Genomic DNA, 21,690 nt, shown 5'->3' with positions numbered 1-21,690 from the left:
TATGTTATTTAAAAACATGTATGTAGAGGCTGCTTTACTGCAAGCATTTCCTCAGCAGCAGTTTGTAACTCATATCCTCACACACCCGTTGCTTCATCTCGATCCCCTCTGGATTCTGGCCGTGAAGTTTAGATGTCTCCAGCCATGCTAGAGACACAGGGTTATGCAACTAATTGACAGCAGAACGCAGCACGTGGGCTGCGCCGGCGGCTGCTGCGGGGACGAGGAGCGCGGGGGAAGGCTGAGCGTGACTCAGACACAGGTTCTGCATGGCGTCCCCATTTTAAATGCACGACAAGGATGATGCAATTTACCGCAGGGCCATTTTTCACAATCTTTTATCAGAGTCATTTAGAAACAGCAGCAGAGACTGGTGAGGCAGCGGTGCGATGCCTGAACTTACACTCACCTCTAAGCAGCCTGGGAAATATCAACCACAAACTTGAAGCGAACATATCCAAAGCCACAGAGTTTTTTCTTTTTTTTTTTTCCTTTTTTTTTCTCTTTTTTTTTAGCTCGTCAGCCATGATACTTCATAAAGGCATTTGTAATACTGCAGAAAAGAAGAACTGAGAATTCCAGAGGTGCATTTAATGCAGTGTGAAATATGGTCTCCTCCAGTTTCACATCTTAAATTTGGCTTTTGCTGTATTCCAGTATGATATTCAGCTTGAAAGGAGCTGTATCATGGCACAGATGATCAAATATGCTACATGTACAAAGGAAAAATAAATCCTGCCAGCATCTTGGAGGAAATTTAAATTTGAAATCTGAACTAAAATAGGTATTGGTAAAGATTCCCCTCTCCCTCCAGTTCTCTTTTCTTTAATTTCATTTTTTCATTTTCAGTGCAGCAGATGTTCCTTACCAAATACTATCTAAATAATATCTGATTAGTGTACAGTGCTATATTTTAGGTTGAGGAATCTATACGGAGTTGCACAGTTAGTTAAGTGAGGACCCAGTGCCTCGTGTGAGATAAAACTGGTCCCTGTTTCAAGCCTCCTTCAAAAAGCCCGACAACCCCAGAACACCAGATCATTACGACACAATACGTACATTCATTCTGCCCATGTGCTGCTGGGAGCATGAGCTCTACATTTCTAATGCATTCATTCGAAAGCCCGATTTCTACTGAAGCAAGTGGGTCCAGGAAAGCAGAGAGACCTTCTGAAGAGAGGGATTAAAGCGAGGTGAATTAGTTCAGCACAGCTTGGTCTTTATTTTGAGTTAGGCAGAGGAAGCCCTTGCTGGAGACCCCTGCTTTTGAGCCTTTGGGCACTGAAATCCAGAGACGGCCTGATAACGATCTTGGTAGGGTCAGAGTCTGAGCATCAGCGAAGATAAATCAAGCAGTAACAGATGCGAGAGCAAGACAGCGAGACGATGTAAGGTGGAAGCTGTCCTTCATCCCCATCACGACACGGCTGAGTGCCGAGGCGGTCGGCTGGTTCCATCAAAATGAATCCACTTCTCTGGATGTGACCTAAAAATATACACCCGGCACACCAGCCTTCCCAAGGCTCTTACACAGCAGACACAGGCCGTGTTCTGGCTGCAGAAGGCACAAGAAATGCCAAAATTAAGATCTTAATGTTTACCAGTTGCAAATCCCATGGCTGCGAATCTGAATTCAGATTCAGGACTAACTCAACCGTCTTTCTTCCGCGCTGCCCTGGGGTGCCCCCTTGTTCCGTCAGACACCCAACACCCTTGGCCGTCGCCCAGCCGCTGGTCAGGAGCACTTGAGCTGCTGGGGGTGGGGACCATCAACTGCTGCTCCACCAGCCGCTTCCTCCGCGTCCCCACTTCCATGGGGAAAGCTTCCCGGCCTTGGCTCCATCCCTTGCCTCTTCTGGGTGTGAACCACGCATCAGGTGCTGTAAGGAAAGGGACAGTGTTAACATATTGAATATTACTGTATTTCTGGTTCAGCTGATAAAAAGCATTCCTTCCTGAAGCTCTAGCATTTATGGCTACCTGAGCAATAAAACTCAAGCAAGTTGTGTACAGTGAGAAACACAAACCAAGCTGAGGGGCTCTGCGTGGCTGAAGAGCCGAAAGACGAGGACAAACTCCAGCCTCTGGCTGATTATTTCCCAGCCACGCTGCTTAACCCAGACATGCTTTTAAAGAACAGCGAGGGCCGGGACGTCAGAGATGAAGGCACAGAGACAGTGCCTCCCAAACCCCGATTCCCCCCCGGGAGCAACATCTCCCAGCAGCATCGCGCCTGCGCGGCGGCTCCCGCGGTTCACTCGGTTCCATCTCAGGAACTCCGCTCCTCAGCTCGCTCGGAGCCTGCAGCGGCTTTTTCGAGGCACCGCTTATTTCCCCAGTTAATACCTTTCCCATGAGCCGCTTCCTCTTGCACAGCGCTTCCACGTGCGACCTCACCACCGAAGCCTGAGGTTCCCCTCCCAGCACCCTCAGAGCAAGGAAGCCGTAACGGCCCCGGGGGAGGACGGCTGGGTACGGAAATGCAAAGAGACCGTGCGATTCGCTTGGAAGTGGCACAGGATGTCGGGCTTTTTTCCAAAAGAAAAAAAAAAACACCAAATGGCACTTGGCTTTCTTCAGTAGAAAACAGAAAAAAACTTTGTCTACAAAAGTGTAGAAAAAAAGTTGTTTGGACGAGAAGAGGGAGGAAGCAGCGCAGAGGAGAAAGAAGAGAGCAAAGCAATTTTCCACAAATCACAAAAAATGGAGTAATTTCTGTGGAAAGCAGATAATTTATACAAATATTTTTGTTTGCTTTCAACTTTCTTTAATCCCTTATATTTTTAAATCAAAGGTAAGATGAAAAAAATTCCCCAAAAAATCACAAACTAATTATTTTCTCTTCATTAATGATGGTTATGAAGTACGCTGCATAAGATGAACGTTGGAAAGGCTACGGGGAAATATTAGCTCCTCCATCAGGGCCAGCGGGACAGAGAACACAGCAACCAAATCAGATGTCGTTTTTGGAAAGTCCCACACCACACCCACTCTACTCCATTAGAAAAGCAAAGATTCATTACCCAAGAAGAATCTTTAATTAAAAAAAGACAGTAGGAAGAGAAAAACCTTCCCAGTCTCAAGAAGCAGGTCCAGCACCGCACGGCTCCTGGTCCAGCCAGCAGCCTCAGCCCACTCCAGTATTTCGTTTTATTCTGAACAAGAGGGCTTCCTTCTGTCCCTGCGCCTGCTGCGGGACGGGCCAGGCTTTCTTTGCTTCCAGCAGCCAGGATATTTAAAGGCTGGAGCACCTCAGAATATTTTTATAGCCAAGGTGAGTGCTTTGCATGTCTGTGTCTTACTCAGATCAAAAAGCAAATTTCCCTTCACCTGTTCACAGGCTTGGAAAAAAAAAAAAAAGAGACTTCAGCTTAGAAAGATGAGAAATGCTTCTCTACATTTCTTGCTCTGGGTCAGAATGGGAAATTAGAAAGAAGATCCTTTCACTGCTGATTTTAGCCAAACCAAACAGCAAGTACCTGAAACCAAGGTGAGGCAGGGAGGAGGGGACGGCACACAAGGTTCCTATGTGAAATCTTCTACATTTTGGTGGTTTTTGACACACCAGAAATGTTCAACAGGTGGACTCCAGGATCTCGTCGCCAACCAGCGGAAAACAAACATGCTCCCACATGAAATGAGCCAGAAGCACTGACGTGGGGAGGGAAGACCTGATCTTGTGCTGGTTCCAGCCTTGGACCCACTGCTGGCGTTGTCTGAGCTCAGGACCGAATCTGAACTTTCCCTTTCTCACACGTCTGCGTGTGCAGGCAGGTAAGGCTGGAGCCATGTCTAGTGGACTTGGAAGAGCCTGACCTTTAACGGCAGAACTCACTGTTGCCTGCACAGCATCTGCAGAGAGGGGTCTTGGCCTCAGAACAACCCCTTCTACTCTGCAGCGATCGAACAGCCTCGTGTCACATCCAACGGACAAATCCTCAGGACCACAAGATCAGATTAATCCAATTTATCATACTCGTGCAAAAGAAGATAAGTCAGTATTATTCTGAGGCTCTTGGCTGACTGAATAAGCCGTTCTGGATGAGAATGAAATGGGCCTAATAATACTGTCCTATTTTCTTCTAATATGAGTCAGAATTAATTAAAGTGGTGCAATTAGAATTACATCAGTGTTAAGTGAGTAAAAAATAAGATCTTACTACTAAAGTCCATCCTTATTTCCTAACAAATACCATGAATACTAGAAAATACCCCTTATTTGTAATAAATTTCTAAATTCTGTTGTATGGAGTGCTTTTGTCTGAGAAAACATGATTTAGATCAAAAGGGAATTTCCCCCAAGTACATTTGAATTTGGCTTAAATCACCCCATATAAATATAAAATCAAAATAAAATGTTTTGGTTGTGTTTATCAAAAAACTGAGCAGAAATATTCGATTTTTGCTCAGCCTGACTGTGACCTGTGTTTACCTGCGCTACCACCAAGCCCCAAAGCTCCTAGTGAATTTTTGCACCTCCTGACCCCAATTCTGCGGTCAGAGTCCTCAGCCTGACGACATCGCTCATAACACAACCTGTTCCACCTTTAATTCAACCTTGGTGCTGCCCCAGTTCGCAGGGGGTGAGACCCTGCATCCCCACGCACCCTGCCCAGTTGCGGTATTAAGGACCACCACGGTGTGTGGCTGCCCCTGGAGCGGGGCTCAGTGGAGACCCTTCGTACGCTGTATTTGGAAAGGGTGACTGAAAAACCTGAAAATTTGCTTTTTTCAGCTTCGTACCCGACAAATTCTTTTATCTCCATTAACACCCAGTAGGACACTCACAAGATGAGGTAAGAAGAAAGCATCCAGACCAAGAGTTACATAATACTGCTAATATTAATCAGTTGAGTCACAGCAATTATGTCAAAATTTCCTGTGGAGATTGTGTTTCCTTTGCTCATGGGGATTTTTTTCAAAGTCCATGCAAATACTTTTGAGTCCATTTAAAAACAAGGCAATAAATGCCAGTTGGCCTTCAGACGTGCAAGGTGCTAAAGCAGGTGAATTCCTCAAGACAGAGTGAGCCCTCGCTATGAGATGTGGCGTCATCTTCCCTCTGTCACCCCTGCTCCTCATGCTTCAGCTCTCTGAAGCTTTGCTCTCCACGACGCAGCCCGGTTTTCGCAGCTATTTTCAGCACCGCCGCTGTACAGCGGCCAAGTTCGCAGATGCATTTGTGTGAATTTTTCATCACTTCCTCCAAGTAGGTCTTTTTTTTCCATACTAAGCCCAACATTTTTACTCTTCCTAGGTCAACTAAAAGGCATCTTGCCTTGGCATCGTGCCTATCTGCCCGGCCCAGTCGCTGCATTTCTTACGAACGGTGCCAGCTCCCAGGGCGGGGGTGTGGGGGGGAACTCAACTTATTTACTGAGAACCCGTCAAAAACGGTCTCTGCAGAACAAGCTCAGACCCTTCAGAGCTAAAAGAGCAAGGATTTGGGGGCTTCCCCAGGGAAAGGCAGTTCCCAGGCAGCTTCCCACGGGGTACACGCTGTGGGGACTGACGGCAACGCTATTTTTCTTCCACTTATTGTTGAGCCTGCGTTGGGTTCCCCGCCCTGCCGGGGACTTCACCGGCTGCCTGGTACACGCCAAGGCCCTGAGCTACTGCCCGGCTTGAACGCGGAGGAAGTGACAGGGGCGAGGTGTCGGTGCAGAGGCGCCGTGAGCAGAGGCACGCACCGGCCGTACGCTAACAACATCCTGCCAAGCGCGGAACGCTCTCCGTTTACCGACAGCCCTACGGATTCCCAACTTGAACCCTGCGGTACGCGAGGTCCACGCAAGAGGATTGGCCTCTCTAACTCCCTGCTCTCATACATCGATAAAGCGCCAAGCGTGGGTTTGGAGCAGGTTGGAGGTGCCCCGGCGCCACGGCTGAACTCAGGCTCTGCAGCCAGCTCTGGGTCCCAGTGGACTAGGAGGGCTTTCCCACACCCTAATTCACCCCGCGGGGTCCAGAGCCACCCCAAGCTCCAGCCAGGGCTGCGGCCCCCCGCCTGTGAGAGCTCACCACGTCGTTCAGGTTTAGACGTTATTAATAAAACACACGAGGGGAGAGCGGAGGGTGAGCGTACCTGTGGGATGGAAGCAACCAGGCTGAAACGCTCAGAGCGTCAAACACAAGCGGATATTCGACACTCAAGAGTTTTTCTTCCCTTTTTCAATTGCTGCTTTGATTCTTTGACTTTTTTTTTTTTGAGATGCAAATGTTACTTCAAGCTCTTCCTGTTCTCAGATCAGGTGTATGCAGTGAGCTTTCTCACACAAAACGGCCCAAAAGCTTTAAAACCCAGAAGATGGGGGGTTGCCAAGGACAGACTCATCTCACACCCTCAGCTCTAGAAAAACACTGGAGGTTCCAGGTCCAGCCCGGCCCAGGCTCCAGCACAGCCAGCAGCGAACAGCCCCATTCCAGAGATGTGGATCAGGCGTTTGCTTTTGAGGACAGACCGCTAGAGCCCAATTCTCAGCTGACCCTGCAACACCCGCTTCCTCACCCACGCTAACTGGTTTGCTAGCTGCAAAGAAACCCCTGCTCTTCTTGGACGTACACCACTTGGCCAGCAAGCCCCCACAAAAACCAGAGCTTTCCAGTTCGATGACACTGAAACCAGTGTGTAACCCCGGTCTCAGCCCAGCTCCAACCGCTGTAACCCCACACGCCTCACAGTGTGCGCAACCCCACCCGCGCATCCTTCCCGCGCAAACAAAAGGGCCATGAACACTGCCGTCAGAAATTCACTGCGATGTGATTGGAAACGCGGTGGGGCTACCCTGCTGCCAAACTAAACGACCAAAAAATTGAAATGTGGACACTGGTCAAAGCTCGTGCAGCTCACGCTGCTCAGGGTATTGGGAGATGGAGCAAAAAAGTTTGAGAATCGCCAGCTTGGTGACAGCTCTGCAGACAGAGGGTACCCGCGCTTTACTTCCACCTTCCCAAGAGATGTGCTGGGCAACACTCGGGCAGTCCCTGACAATGTCCTTCCAGCTCTACGTGGCTTAATCTCCATATTCAGATGTTTGATTGAATTTTGGCCCAGGCTCAGCCCTGGGTGCACCCACTAGCGAGCTCGAAAGGCAGGGCAGGGCTGCGGCAGGGCCGGGGAGCAGCCGGCAGCTGTTACGGCCCGGAGAAACATCTGAGTCAGCCTGACGCGTGACAAACCGTTGACTCATATTTTCAGTTTCTTGGTTTTAATCAAAATGCATCTGTTGCAAATTCATGCAACGCCGTGCCCGCTCACGCACTCCCCCGCCGACGGCTTTGTATCATTTGGAGTAAAACCCATCCCCCTCCTTGATTACCTAATTACCTTAAATTGTCCATTGCAGCTTTTCTCAACAGCAAACCCAGTTCCTAAGGCCATGTGTTCTAAAAGAGCCCAGCTACCTCGTGAGGACACGGCTGTGGAAGACGATGAGCCGCAGCCATCGTCCACGCCCGTGGCAGACAGAGCACCTCAGCGGTTCTGACGGCACGGAGGAAAGCAAGAGGCCATTCCAAGGCAATTACACAAGAACATTAATCAGGAATGGGAAATGGCACACATCGAGGGAGTTAACCACAGGAGCACGCCTGCGGCGCCGCTCGCCAGGATTGCAAACGCCAGCAGGCGAGCTGGAAAATCGGTGCGTTGCTGGAAGCCTCCACAGCTTCACGGCATTTGCTCCTTAATTTGCAATACTTTGCCATGCGGGCCTGATCCAGCACACATACATGTTTTCCTGCTTCCCTAGCAGGTTTGTTTTTATTTTTCAAGGATGCAATCCCTGCGCTTGCCAATGTGGATGAAACGCCTGACTCTGAAACCCGCTTCCCGCGCTCCTCTGCCGTGCTCACCATCAGCTTCCGCTAGAAATTTCCAACAGCTCCCAGAAGTTTCTGCCTTGGCAGGCTATGTCTGCCAAGGCTGCTGAGGAGCCGTCAGCGGTGCCTGTTTGTGGGTGCCCGGGTAGGTCTACACACCCAAAAGCATCCCGCTCCCATTTTTCCCGTGCGACAGATCATTTATTTTTCACCTGTCCAAGAATTTCTGTAGAAATAGGGTTTCATCTCAGGAAGGCCTGACTATCTAATTATCCCCTTAATCAAGGCTTGATTTGTTCTAGTGATTAAATTAAAACAACAACGCAAAACCAAGAGTATGGAAGCAATGTCTAGGCCGCCTGACTATCTAGCTAAGTAAGCGCGGATAATTTCATTCACCTAAATCACGTGAATCACCAACACGATGAAGGTTGTCGGGGGAACGGCTCCGCATCAGCAGGAAGCACGATGCAACGCTTCAAGCAGCAGATTAGGATCAGGAAACCTGCCACTATTTGCTTTTCCTCTCTACTCTGCGCTTTCATCATCTACAAGACAGGAATACTGACATTTTTCCTCACCTCAGACGCGTATTAAACCACTTCATTAACGTTTATGGGGCAACTGGGGGGGTTCGGATGAGAAGGGCTGAAGATGTGAAACCACAGAGGGTCATGAGTGATTCAGAAGAGCCGGCGCCTTGCAAGCGCGAGGTACGCACCGAACCAGGGGAGGGAAGCGCTCTGGAAAGAGATGAGACAAGGCCAAAAGCGACCGCCAAGTACCTCGGAAGGCGTCCCAACTGAACGTTCCCTTTCAAATGTGTTATGTTACAACACTGGTAGATACTCCTGATGGGAAGACTTTCTTTTCCCCTCCGTGCCTCACACTTACTCAGGCAGTTTCTTCCTACTGCTGGAGTCTGCGACAGGAAAAGATGCTCCACATGGCAGCTGGAAGGGTTATTACAGGATGAAAATAGTAAAATAAAACTAAATTATATAAATAAGCCTCGGAAATATTGGCTGTGACACAACTCCAAAACCAAAGTGCTAGCTGGATTTGTTAAATAGTCATAATTAAATCAAAGATATCCCCATTAGCAGGTTGTTATTGTAGACATTCTATATAGTAGAGCAGGATTAATTTAGTGAGATGGTTCCAGTTCATGGTGCATTTTAGACACCTGGACCCCAGAGCAGCTGCCTGCATACACAGTCCAGCAGCCAAAGTGATGACTGCGATGAGGCTGCAGTGACCTGGGGATGAAGCACCCTGCCCACTCTCCTGCCTGAGCACGAGGATGGGCCAAAACTTCTGTCAGTCTGCTTTTTTAGGCAGAAAACTGAGTTTCTGATGAAATACTTTCCTCGCAGCCATTATTTGCTTTCCAAGGAGGTTCCCTCAGTGACATTTTTGGTTTTCAGTGCCACAGCTTTCTGTAAGAGAAGCCAAATAGTTTGGTTTTGCCAGTTTTCTGGCGAACAGGTACACGCTCACACCCCAGTTTGGGATTAGTCGCTTTCTTTATCCAGAGCAGCCCAAACCAGCCTCCACCAGCCCGCTTGCCTCTCAGGTCCACGTGCCTCTGCTGCTTCGCCCTGATTTACGGGAAGCAGCATTTCACCTCCTGATGACTCAAGGTTCACATCAGAACTCCTTATTTACGGCACGGTAACCTTTTGCCCGGCTCCAGCGATACGCGGCGCTACCCGCCCTGGCAGGTTTAAGGCAACGTGAATGCTCCTCGCCGCAGTAACCCTGATCGTGACGGTTGGGTTTGTTCCTTCAAACCGCAGGATCTACAATTCCTGCTTAATTCAGCTTCTCCCACCCCTGCGGCCAGGCTTCCACAGCAGAGCTGGTGATGATGCTGGCAGTGAGGGGTTCTGCCGACCCACTGTGGTACAGGCACACACAAATGGATGCCCCATCCCTGGAAACATTCCAGGCCAGGTTGGCCGGGGCTCTGAGCAACCTGATCCGGTTGGAGATGTCCCTGCTCCTGGCAGGGAGGTTGGGCTGGATGGGCTTCAATGGTCCCTTCCAACCCAAACCATTCCGGGATTCTATGAATCCTTCCAGTCCACCTGCACGCACTAAGCTATTTCTCATTCACTTATTGTCGTGTTTCCGTGTCTTCCAAGTGACACTGAAGACGTACAGGATGTGATTAAGTACTTCAACAGCTCTAACGACCAGATCACGGGAGCAGGAATCAACGACCCAGCAGCAGTAACACGAGGTCCATCACCTTGCCTGCCTCCCACCAGCTCTCTGTGCTTTTACACTTGATTTACTGATCAACTTCAAACCAACACTAAAGCCGATGCAGATCACTGCTTCATCTTTTTTTTTTCTTTTTTTTTTTTCTATTTTTTTTTTTTTTTAAGCAGGGTGTTTTTTCCAAGATCGTAACAGCAACAACGGAGGGTTTCTGCACGGACTCAGGCCTCAGGGCTGTCTCAGCGCTGCAGCGCAATGTGTTCTCAGAAACAGCAGCGTCAAGAGGAAACCGGACGTGTTCACAAACACGAGTCCAAACCAAACATATCAACATTACAAGCCCTGACAAACAAAAAAACTCACTTGGAAGCTACAATCCTTCCCGCTCAAGGCCATAAAACACTCACATTCTTGGTGTCACCTTCACCAGGCTCAAAATAGCCCGACAGTTCCCAGCTGACGGCAGCCGACGCCAGCGCCCAGCCCGCACCAGCCCAGCTCCAGCAGTGGGGCCACGCGGTGCATTGGGCAAGCCTGGCTCTGCTTCTCCAGCTGCCTCTGTTCGGATGGAGACCCGCATGCTCCAGTCCAGGGCAAATGCCCTCTAATGGGAAGCAGGGCATGAGGAGAAAGGGGACAGGGCAATGGTGCAGACCACTGCCTTGATGTGATGGAGACCCAAGACCAGGGCTGCTGCAGCCCACAGTGTACAGAATCTGAAACCTTATCCATTTTCCAGCTGTATGACTTAAATTTTTTTAAAAATAAGTGTTACCCACCAGGGACATTTTTGTTTTCTTTTCCCCACCATGTTTCCAAGGCAAAAGGACAGGCATTATCAAGCAGGTTTGCTGACTGTAGTAGAGAAAAGTCACATTACTGAACACTCATACAGGATTTTTTTGTTCCTTGCTCCGCAAACGCTCTTGGGTCTAAACAAAGGAGAATAGGCACGATAACTAGGGAGGAAGATGTACTTCAACAAATAGATACACTTTTTTTTTTTTTCCTAAAACGGTCTAGATTCTGTTTATCCTGGCTAAGAGACAGCATCCTCTGTCCTTCTCAAAGACACCAAACACAACCCCAGCTAATGGCGTGATTCCCACAGTCAAGGTCACAGGCCTGGTTCTGCCGGAGCATGCAGCACGCTAGACCCAGAGTGGAACTCAAACTTCATTTAAAACAAGCTGAGTATCAAAAACCTCAATAATTTGCTGAACGGGAAGAAAAGTGCTTAGGGAATGCTTTTTCTCTTGAAACAAAAGAGGAAAGTTGGAAAGCTCGCAGGGCCTCTTGAGTGCTGTGTCTCGAGGAAGCTGCAGGATAAGCTGTGACGCTGCCGAGGTCAACGGCAGAGCTCCTCTCCACCTGGGTGAAACCGGGATTTTGCTCCGTCTCCTTTGGGAACGCCCAGCTAGGACGGAGGGGAGTTCAAAGGGAGAAAGGATGGCTCATTGCTCAAACCCGTCTGCAAAACCAAAAGTAATTTCCCAGCTGAGAAAGTCACCTGGGGCATCGGTGCCTTAAAATAGCGGCTGTGACTCTGCCGTGGCAAACAGCAGCCGCTCCCCACGCACGCTGTGTGCAAGGGGTGCACGCTGCAGCACACCGGCAATTTCTCCTTCAACGAGGAAGTCAACATAAAAGGAGGACTTGCAGATTGGGTTGTTGACACAAGAAACCCCGCTTCGGCTCAGGCGTCAACAGTTTGCTTGATAGAGAAGAAAACAAATTGGATTTGAACCGAGCGATCCCAGTGACAAAGCTCGATTGGGTCAGCTCGGGGAGCGGACGGAGGGGAACGTGGTGCCCGGGGCTCTGCGCCATGGCTGCTTGGAAAACACGCAAGGCCGAGTCCTGCCCTCCTCTCCCACCGGCCCCGCTCCACCGCGTGCCAGCTGGAGGGGGATGCCCGGGGCCGGCGGGAGCTCCCGGGGAGGAGAGGGGGGAACGGCTCTTCTGCGGGTGACTCCGGGTTGAAGCGTTTGTGAAACACTGTCTTGGCACCAGGCAGAGGCGGCTGGTTTGTCTCCAGGTGAGCTTGTGTGAATCATACGAGGAAATGCAACCATATAAAACCGCAGAGCTGAGACTGCCGCAGAGAGGGCAACGTTGTCAAAGATGGGGATCTTCTGGCTGGCGTTAGGAGCAGCGTGGCCAGCAGGAGCAGGGAGGTGATTGTCCCCCTGCGCTCGGCACTGGTGAGGCCGCACCTCAAGTACTGTGTGCAGTTTTGGGCCCCTCAGTACAAGAAGGACGTTGAGTTGCTGGAGCGCATCCAGAGAAGGGCAGCGAAGCTGGTGAGGGGTCTGGAGAACAAGTCTGATGGGGAGCAGCTGAGGGAGCTGGAGTTGTTTAGTCTGGAGAAGAGGAGGCTGAGGGGAGACCTCATTGCTCTCTACAACTGCCTGAAAGGAGGCTGTAGGGAGGTGGGTGTTGGTCTCTTCTCCCGAACAACTTGTGATAGGACAAGAGGAAATGGCCTCAAGCTGCGGCGGGGGATGTTTAGGTTGGATATTCGGAAACACTTCGTTACTGACAGAGTGGTCAGGCACTGAACAGGCTGCCCAAGAAAGTGGTGGAGTCACCATCCCTGGAGGTGTTCAAAGAACGTGTAGATGTGGCACTTCAGGACATCGTTTAGTAGGCATGGCGGTGTTAGGTTGATGGTTGGACTTGATCTTCGAGGTTTCTTCCAACCTTCCTGGTATGTTTTTCTGCTCCTAGACCCACACCGGGGTGTGTGAGGGAGAGCGGTGGGATAGTCCCAGGCTCAGCACTCTGCACAAGACCGTGGAGGCACCAGAGAGCTCATTGCCTCTGAGGAGCAAGGCTGTGCTGGTTTAGATGCTGGGTATTCCACTGCTGGCTCTCCTCTTCAAGGCCAGAGGCAAGGGACACCTGCCCTGCGCTCCCTGATGGACACTGGTCATGAGGAACAACAAGGGAACAGAGGTGATGTGAGTCATCTCCACCGACCCATCATTCAGGGGAAAAAACAGCTTTGCTTTCATTGCCGTACGCAGCAGAAGAGATAAGCAGGGGAAAAAAAGCCACGGGGAACCCCACACAAGTTTCTTATAGCGCACTGCACTTCATCTGTCGGGACCAATAAACCCAGTTACACCCACAGGACGCGTATCCACACCGCTGGCTATGAAGCAAGGAAACACCTCGTCAGCACTGTGGGCACAGGCGGCACTTTGCCGCCAGACCAGCTGCCAGCCCTGCGTACGACCAGGCGGACAGCAGGAGCATCCCCCGCGGCCGCTCCCGCAGCCCGTCCGGCGCGCGCCGTGAGGCTGTCGCCTGCAACGCACTCTGCGCAGCTTCCACGGAGCGTCTGAGATAAATTAAAGCTCTCCCACAGACGGGTCTTCAGAGCGCCTTCGTGTGCTGAGGGACCTCCCGTGCTTACGTCTGTTGTCGGCAGCTTGTCGCACACCGTGGTTTATTAACCACAACACGTGTTCAGAGGAAAATGATGCTGCGACTGCATGGGAAGCGTCAGCGCCGCTGTTCATTGTTTCAGAAAAGAGACTTTCCAAAAGGAACACTCGCTGCACTGTTAACCAACCTCCTCGAGAAGGCTTTTGGCCGTGCCGTTTCTTTCCTGAAAGGGAGGCCGACGTAGCGGGATGCAAAAATTAGCGCACGCGGGCGAAGCGGCGAAACCAAGCAGCGCTGTCCCTGACCCATGGCCTCCTCCTGTGCACCCGCTCCAGCTTCTCCCGGGGGCTGAACTCCAAGGGCTGGGCGGATAAGACAATCCCAGTCCCTTTTCTCTATCTAATCTCTTCTCTGCTGCGTTATCTTGGCACGAACACGTTGGTTCCTCCACCGCTCAGTCAAACTCTCACGGCAAGTGGGTGAGACAATAACCGCTCAGTAGAAGCAAAATTATTATTAATTACCACGAAGCCAGGGCTGGACCACCCAGCTCGCGCAGGCGGCGAGCCAGCCCGCTCTGTAAAGCCGTTTCCTCGGCGGCAGAAAGCGGTGCGTCAAGGGAGCACTGAGCGGAGAGCCGCAGCGTGCCGGGCAGAGCGCCGCGGGGCAAGGGAGGAGGCAGGCACGCTGCCACTCCGGGGATGTCAAATCGCCGGCAACGCAACCCTTCCACTGTGTGGCCTGCCTGCAGCCATCATCTTTTATAGAATCCTAGAATCCCAGAAGGGTTTGGGTGGGAAGGGACCTTCAAACCCACCCAGTCCAACCCCCCTGCCAGGAGCAGGGACATCTCCAACCGGATCAGGTTGCTCAGAGCCCCGGCCAACCTGGCCTGGAATGTTTCCAGGGATGAGACATTGCCCTGCAGAAATCATTAACTCTACGTCCAGAAGTCTGCGCAGACAGAAGCAGGATAAATGGAGACTGATAAAACTCAATTTTCTCCAGATTAAGACCAAATTCAGTTTTCAGACTTCTAATGTCCTCTCGCTCTCAAAAGTGAAATGGCGCAGTTGCCCTTCACCCAGCAGCTGCTTAATAGCTCCTCATACACGCCAAAACATCCCAATTAGCATCAGCAGCCATCAGAGCTGGCTGCAGGCGCTGGTTGCCTGCAGGACCTGCCAGCAGCCGCACTGGTGTCTGGCTAAACCATCACAACTGGACTCGGACTCCTGCGGCCAAACGTTCCTGCAGCATCTCACCGGGTTTTGGTCCAGAGGCGCAAGGACGGCTACAGCCAAATTAATCAAGGCCCACTGACACCACGTTAAAGCTAATTTCATGCTTATGGAAAGCAACCTCGGTCCAGTCCTTCCCACCAGCGAGCGCCGCTGACTCCATAAAGAGAGGAGGGTCCTTAGCAGGTGGCTGCTGACCCCGCAACCCACCTCCCCACCCCAGCCTGGGCAGCCCTGCAGCATCCAGGCCCGTGGCAGCGGGCACCTCCGATCCACACAACACGGCTTCACGAGCTGAATCTCCTCTTGGAGACCATCCCTTTCCTGTGAAAGAGTGGCAGAACGGGTTGGGCAGCCCTTCCGCCACGCTTGTCAGGGAGGGCAAACAAGCAAGCGAGCTTTATCCAGCTTCGTCACTGGTTTAATTAATTCTACGCCAGACAAACACCATTCAAGTTGCATAACCAGCTTAAACCCTCCTTAGGCAGGGTTCACTTGAAACAGGAGCATCTCACCCATGAGACCAGAGCCAGGAGCGTGACTGTCGCTCCCAACAGCTGGCAGGAGTAAAGAAGAGGGCAGAAACTGCTCCGAGGCTTCTCGCCACCGCCGCCGAGGTCCATGGAGTGACACAAGGCACTCCCCGTTCTCCAAGGACACGGGATCAGCTAGGGGAGACTTATCTGGGCTCTTAAACTCAGCAGCACAGTGACAAGCCGTGGACACATTTTGCTAAAATAACAGCAAAGGCTCTGTAAGGCAAAGACCCAAAGTTCCCCAGAGTCACTGAGCACGTTTACCACCGGCTTCACAGCCCCCCCAGGCGAGGAAGCCCCACCTCGCCCTGCAGAGCTGCCTTTTGCAGCAAAGCAGCGTTACGGCGAACAAACATACGGGCTCCTGATCCGGGAAAACGCAATCCACACTGGGGTTTCACAGGACACTGCGTACGGAAAGTGATCCTAAAGCCAACCAGCGCCGACGGCGCTGCGCTTCCCAGTTGTTTTCCCAGCCACAGGAGCACAGACTCCCCCACGGCCGTGTGAGAATGAATATATAATAAATCACATATCCATGAATTAGCGGAGATTGACAGACTCATCAGCAGAGCAATTTAATGCGCTCATGACTGCAACTTCTACGCTGCACGACGTGAACTGGGCAGCAAAACGGCGGTTGCGGGAATTCTGGACCACGATAAATCCATCTCAAAGCAGTAGCCGGACCGTGTCTCTGTCACCGGAGCTTCCTCCGTGTGCCCTCAGGCACGGAGCCAGCGGGATGCCAGGGCAGAGGCTGGAGAAGGCTCTGCTCCGCTGGACCCCTGCAAACCACGGCCGTGGCAGCAGCGCCCAGCCTGGCCAGTCACAGCACGGCCATGAGCTGGAGTAATTGTTCATCCACTGAAGAATGACTGCACGGTGAGCGCGCCCGAGCTGGAGAGGGGAGAACCTGCTCTTCCCTTCCTCACCTACTCGGTGCGAGGGCACCCAGCGCTTGACATCCCCTTCGTCCCTTCCTCGAGCCAAACCCGCCGAATTTTCTCCATCAGATCCAGCCCCTTCCCCCTCTCTTCTGCAAACAAACCCCCTTCCAGGCTTCCCCCCATCTCCCAGGCGGCTGAGCTCTGCCTGCACTGCGTGCCCAGCCATCTCCCCGCGATGCTCCATAGCACCTATGTTGAAAAGCCTGGAGCATTTTTAAAAAAAACTGCTTTTTTTTTTTAAGCTATTGTAGCTGAGCTGGCTCCGGGACAGGGCTGTGTTTGGCAGATGTCCATGGCTGCTGTGAAGCGATAAGCGTGGCCGCCGCAGCGGCTCGAGATGAGACAGGAAAGGGTGGGATGGGTGTCAGCTCGCGAGCAAGCTGTGACAAACGGCAGGCGGGAGAGCGAAACTCCTCGTGTACCAGAGATGCTGAACGGGCCACCGCAGACCCAGGCCATGAGGGAAAGGAAGCCCCACGGAGCTGCCCAACGGGACCCAGAGGGGCATGGATCCAAAACCAGTTGTGTTTTTCGTGTTTTTACACACCTTTCTCTCCAGCCATGCTGCGCATAAAAGCTCCTTGCTGTCACACCATCGACCTGAACTCGACCTGGGGATAAATTCAACACGGGAGTGAAGCTGAGGGTTTCCGTGCAAGGGTCCCAGGACAATTAGGAGACGCAGCTCTCACGCTACACAAAGCCAGCGCTGGAGGCTGACTGTGGCTTGCAGAGGAAAAAAAAAATAAAATAAAATGGGCAGAAACACCAGGGAACCGCAGCCAGGCTTGCGGATCTGGGAGCGGGCAGCTGGAGGTTTGGGCCCCCAGGGCAAGAACGTCACCGTGGGCAGCAGCTCGGCGAGGGCTGGGGGCGAGTGGGCTCCCTTGCACCCGTCCGACAGCGCAGCTGTTGTGTACGGCAGTTATTGGGTTGACATAAGGACAGAGAAACGCTCTGTTGAGGAAGAGGAACAACTGCAAGCTGCACTTCCAGCAGGCGAGAGCAAAAGAGATGGGGAAAATGAAGCATGGAGAAGGGTGAAGAGACTGGCAGCAAACCACACGCTCTCCCAAGCGCTGCAGGCAAAGCTCTGGTGCAGGGTTTTGAGCGCAGACGGGTAAAACCGAACTCGACACGTTCATTTTTTCCTGACAACCCCGACAGGACCAGCAGCTCTCTACCCTCAACCTGAGACCTTCCTCCAAGACCTCTCGGAGCTGCTGACCTTCTCCCAGGACTCCTCAGGACCTGGAAGCTCTTGCATGGGCGAAGGGAAGCCGGACGGACTGCCAGAGGCTCTGCAGCGGGGGGCTGCTGGGGCAGGACGGGCTCCACGTGCCCCCTACGGCTGCTCTAATCCGCACCCCAGCACAGCTTCTGGGAGACCCCTTCCCATAGGAGCTGGCTCCGAGGCAATCCGAGCGGAAAGACGGAGCCCAGGACCACCCCAGGGCTCCCACCCAGCCCGCCAGCACCCAGGGCCACCCGCACTTCTCGCGGGTGCCACTGCCCTCTGCAGTCCCCAGAGGAACAGGCAGCTGCCAGCAGGCAGCCGGGACGTCCCTCTGGCCTCCTCTCCTTCCAAACTCACCTCGTGTGGGCTTCCCTACGGAGCTCAGAAGACAATTCATCCCAAGAAACACACTGAGAGGGAGAAGCAAGGACCCCGACCCCCCCCGCCCTGACCGGGGACTCCCCAGCCGAGCTGCGCTTCTCGTAGAAGCTGCCAAGGCGCGGCCGAAAATCTGAGCAAAGAGCGCGTCACCCACGCTAATCCCTCCACCCGCGTCCATTCGCAGGAGCCCTTCCCTCTCCCAGCCCGTCCCGCGGACGCAGCTGAACGTGCCCCGCGCATCCGAGAGCAGAGCTGCGGCCACGCGCTGCCTTCGGTCACGTCGTTTGGGACGTGCGTGGCTTGGCGCGGGTGTCTCGGTCTAAACTGGCCACTTTAGGCTGCGTGTAGTCAGCAAAGACAGCGTGACGTGCTCGGCTCGAGCCCACAGTGGAAGTCGAAGCAGTTGAGGAGAGGAGGCTGAGAGCGGCACCGGGAGAGGACACCCCACAGAGGACAACAATGGTCTTTGGGAACCTTTCTAGCCCACGGAGAGCTGGCTGGGCCAGGACTGGCGCAGGGTGGTGACAGCTCGGAGGGAGCCAACACCTCTTCAGCCCACGGAGACACGCGGCTCCAGAGGCTGGGAGCGGCTGAGCCATCGGGACCCCTCCAGAGCCCCCACACTTCGCTGAGCAACAGGGAGGAATCCCCAGGGAATGGGCTGCCTGCCGGGGACTGGTTTTGGAGGCTTCCCGGGAAGCGTCCTGGCTCCAGCTCAGCCATCTCACAGGCTGCCGGCTGGGACGGACCCTGGTCTGCGCACATGGGCCGTGCTGGGGTGCCAGCAGCTATGGTTTGGGACAAGCATTTCTGCCTTGAAGGCTTTTAGTAAGCCAGCCAGATTACTGCACATCAAATCTACACCTTAACGCAAAAAGCAGAAACAGAGCCTCGCGTTTTACGGGTGTATTAGCCGAGCGCCGGTAATCACAACAGCAGCCCAGTCTGTGGCTTGTTCACAAAATGGAAAGCAGAAAATAACAAAGGGCATCAGTGCGCAGCGCTCTGGCACCTGGCTGCTTTCTACACCACTGGAACGGGGACCAACACCGCCCGCGGCTCCCACGCCACGTCCCCACCTCCAGCCCTGCGTCCGAGCGCAGCTTTAACAGCCCTGACAATATTGCTGTTAGGAACACAGCCAGGGAAGAAAGACAGTGGGGCCGGACCGATTCCTGCTGGAGAAGTGGAGGGAGGATGCTCCCCAGCAGAGCTGGAGCCTCAGATATCCACTCCGATCCTCGCTCAGCACCGAGCGCTCAGCTCCCAGTACTGAGAACTGGTGCCAGTTTTCAGATCGGAGCTGAACAAGAGCCTGGCCAAATCCACCCAACGTTCAGTTGTGTCAGAGCTCGTGCCGTTTTGCCAGCCATGGATTTCTCTCTTTAGATACAGAACTGCAAGGGCTCGAGCAACGTTCCGACGGAGAGACAACAGGCTGGTGGTCACGAATCCAGGCTCTGAACACTGAAATCCCCCAGCTCACGGCGCTACAAGGCAACACAAAAGCATCTCCGTGAGCAGATGAACAGCACTGGCTCACCACACGCTATTCCTCCGCGCCACCCCAGCCTGGTAAAGCCCTGCTCTGAGCACAAACCTTATCGCCTCCCCAGGTACGCGCTGCCAGAACGCGCACGGCACGATTCCAGGGCTTGGCCTCGCGCTCTCGCTTCTGTAGCTGAGACAGATCGGTGACCACCACGCTGCCGGGCCAGTGACCCACCCGCACCGCCCGATTTTCAAATCGTCTGACAAAGGCAAGGGCAAAGCCCGCGGCACTGGGCTCGGACAGCAGCCACCTGCGGGTGCCCTGGCCTCCTTGGCTCCATCCTCAGCAGCGCTTAGTCCAGTCCTAGCCTAGCCTCAGCCTTACCCCCTTGTCCCAGCCCCCCAGTTCCACCATCTCCTCTCACCCACAGTTATTTCCCACACTTTTCAGCCTCCTGACCCTGACCTTCCTGCTGCAGGACCATCAGAGCCTCAATTAATACTCAACCTGACGTAGAACAGCAGGAAACTAAGCCTATAGCTCGTTATAATTTGTCTAAATAAACTTATATTTGGGCAGCAGATCTTCACAAAAATCTGTTCTCCCTTCCCAATTGCAAATTCCTTGCTGGGAGCAGAGCGGGAGTGCTGCTCCAAGGAGCGGTCACCAGGACCAGGGCCATCTGAGGGACAAGGGTCACCCCTCGCCTCCCTCTTGGCCGGAACAGAACAAATAAACACAGAAAGGAAAGCCAAGCCGAGGCGGACATCCAGGACGGAATATGTTCAGCTCAGGCAATTAAAGCTGGCAGAGTTATAAACAACTGGAAAATCCAAAGCAGGAATCTTTAGCAGGATAAACAGAACGACCGGAGCGATGGGCAGCTCACCAACAGCCTGTGGAGACCGGGTACCTCTGGCACGAAGGAAAACTCCCCAAATACAATGGAAAGGTCAGACTTGCCCAGGTGCCGCTTCCACAGGAGCTCCCGGCAGGCGGAAAATCAGGCCCCGGGGTGCGGGGAGCCTGCGAGACCCCAGAGCAGAGGTGGAGGGAGGGGACGGAGGGGACTCTGCCACCCTCTCACCGCCCAAATTGGGGGTTTTTCCCCCAAACCCGCACCTGCCCGCTGCAGAGGAGAGCGCCGAGAGGCCGAGAAGGGACCCGCCGGCCTCAGCTCCCCTCCATCCCCCGCATCCTCCTCCGCGGGCGGGTACCTATAGATCCATAGGCGCTGCCGCCCGCCCGGCTCGGCCCCGGGCCCTTTCCCGGGGCATCCTGAACCCGCCCTGCCCCGCTCCCCTCCCCGCACCGCTGGCGTCCCCCGCGGGGTCCCCCTTCCCCTGAGCGCGCGGGGGGGATGTCCGGGGACGGGCCGAAGGTGCCGCTTACCTCCCGCTCCCGGGGGGGAGGATGCTCCGATGGGATGGATGCTCAGCTGTGGACGCTCCGGCAGGGATGCTCCGGGGAGGATGATGCTCCGGGGCGGGGGGATGATGCCGCTCCCGGCAGTGGGTGATGCTCCGGCCCAGCGCCCCCAGCCCAGCTCGTCCGCAGCCCCGCTCCGCAGTGGCTCCGCGCTCCGCTTTCACTTTCCCTTTCCCCGCGGAGGAGGGGCGGCCCCGGCTGTCGGCCGCCCCCCGGGGAAGGGGCTGGGGTCGGGGGAGGGTGGACGGGGACACCCGAGGGTCGGGCTGGGGGAGCCGGGGGTACCTGAGACCGGTGCTGGAAGCCGCTGCTCACAGCCGGGGTGGAAGGGAGCCGGTTTCTTTCCGAGCTGCCTGCACGCGGTGTTTCCCCGGGCTCGCATGAGGCTCCCCAGCCCTTCCCCGGAGAGCAGGACCCCTGGAGACCACAGAGTCACATTTAGGTTGGAAATCTAAATCACACTTAGGTTGGAAAAGAGCTTCAAGACCATCGAGCCCAACCGTTAACCCACCACTGCCAAGACCACCACCAAACAACGTCCCCAGGCGCCACATCCATGCGTCTTTTAAACACCCCTATGGATGGGGACCCCACACCTCCCTGGGTTCAACAACCCTTTGGGAGGAGAAATTTTCTGAAGCTGGCCCCCACCAGGTGATTTACCATTTGGGACTTGAAGCAGAGGCACTCGGGATGCGGAGAGTGACCTCCTTCAGCGTCGTACAAGGGGAGAGCTCCTGGCCAGCCCCTCTCTGCAACTGTAAGCAGGAGCTGTAGGAATTCTGGTAGCTTGGAAAAAGCAATCAGAGCTGAAAGATTTCTGAGGGCAAAGGACAATTAATGAATAAATCAAAAGGAAATTAACTTGGTTCACCCCAGGGTCAAAGAACCCTTCCGATGGTCACAATTAAGACACCTCACTTCCAGCAGGGAGTCAGCAGAGAAAGAGCTTCCCCACACCGACACGGCCGAGGGGAGAAGAGCC

At 53.6% G+C, this 21,690-nt stretch overlaps 1 long non-coding RNA gene across 1 annotated transcript; it reads right to left on the bottom strand.

Moving 5' to 3' along the window:
- Window positions 1–322: 322 nt before the first annotated feature.
- On the bottom strand, window positions 323–6,077 carry LOC147599014 (uncharacterized). The gene is made up of 2 exons (XR_015260101.1): window positions 4,938–6,077; window positions 323–1,880 (listed from the first exon to the last, which is right to left on the bottom strand). It is a non-coding gene; the product is annotated as an uncharacterized LOC147599014 (long non-coding RNA).
- Between the last annotated feature and the right edge of the window lie 15,613 nt (window positions 6,078–21,690).

This window comes from Chlamydotis macqueenii, chromosome 14 (genome assembly GCF_036417535.1).
Source record: "Chlamydotis macqueenii isolate bChlMac1 chromosome 14, bChlMac1.mat, whole genome shotgun sequence".
In the NCBI taxonomy this organism is placed as follows: Eukaryota; Metazoa; Chordata; class Aves; order Otidiformes; family Otididae; genus Chlamydotis; species Chlamydotis macqueenii.
This window is presented reverse-complemented; position numbering and strand designations above follow the sequence as displayed.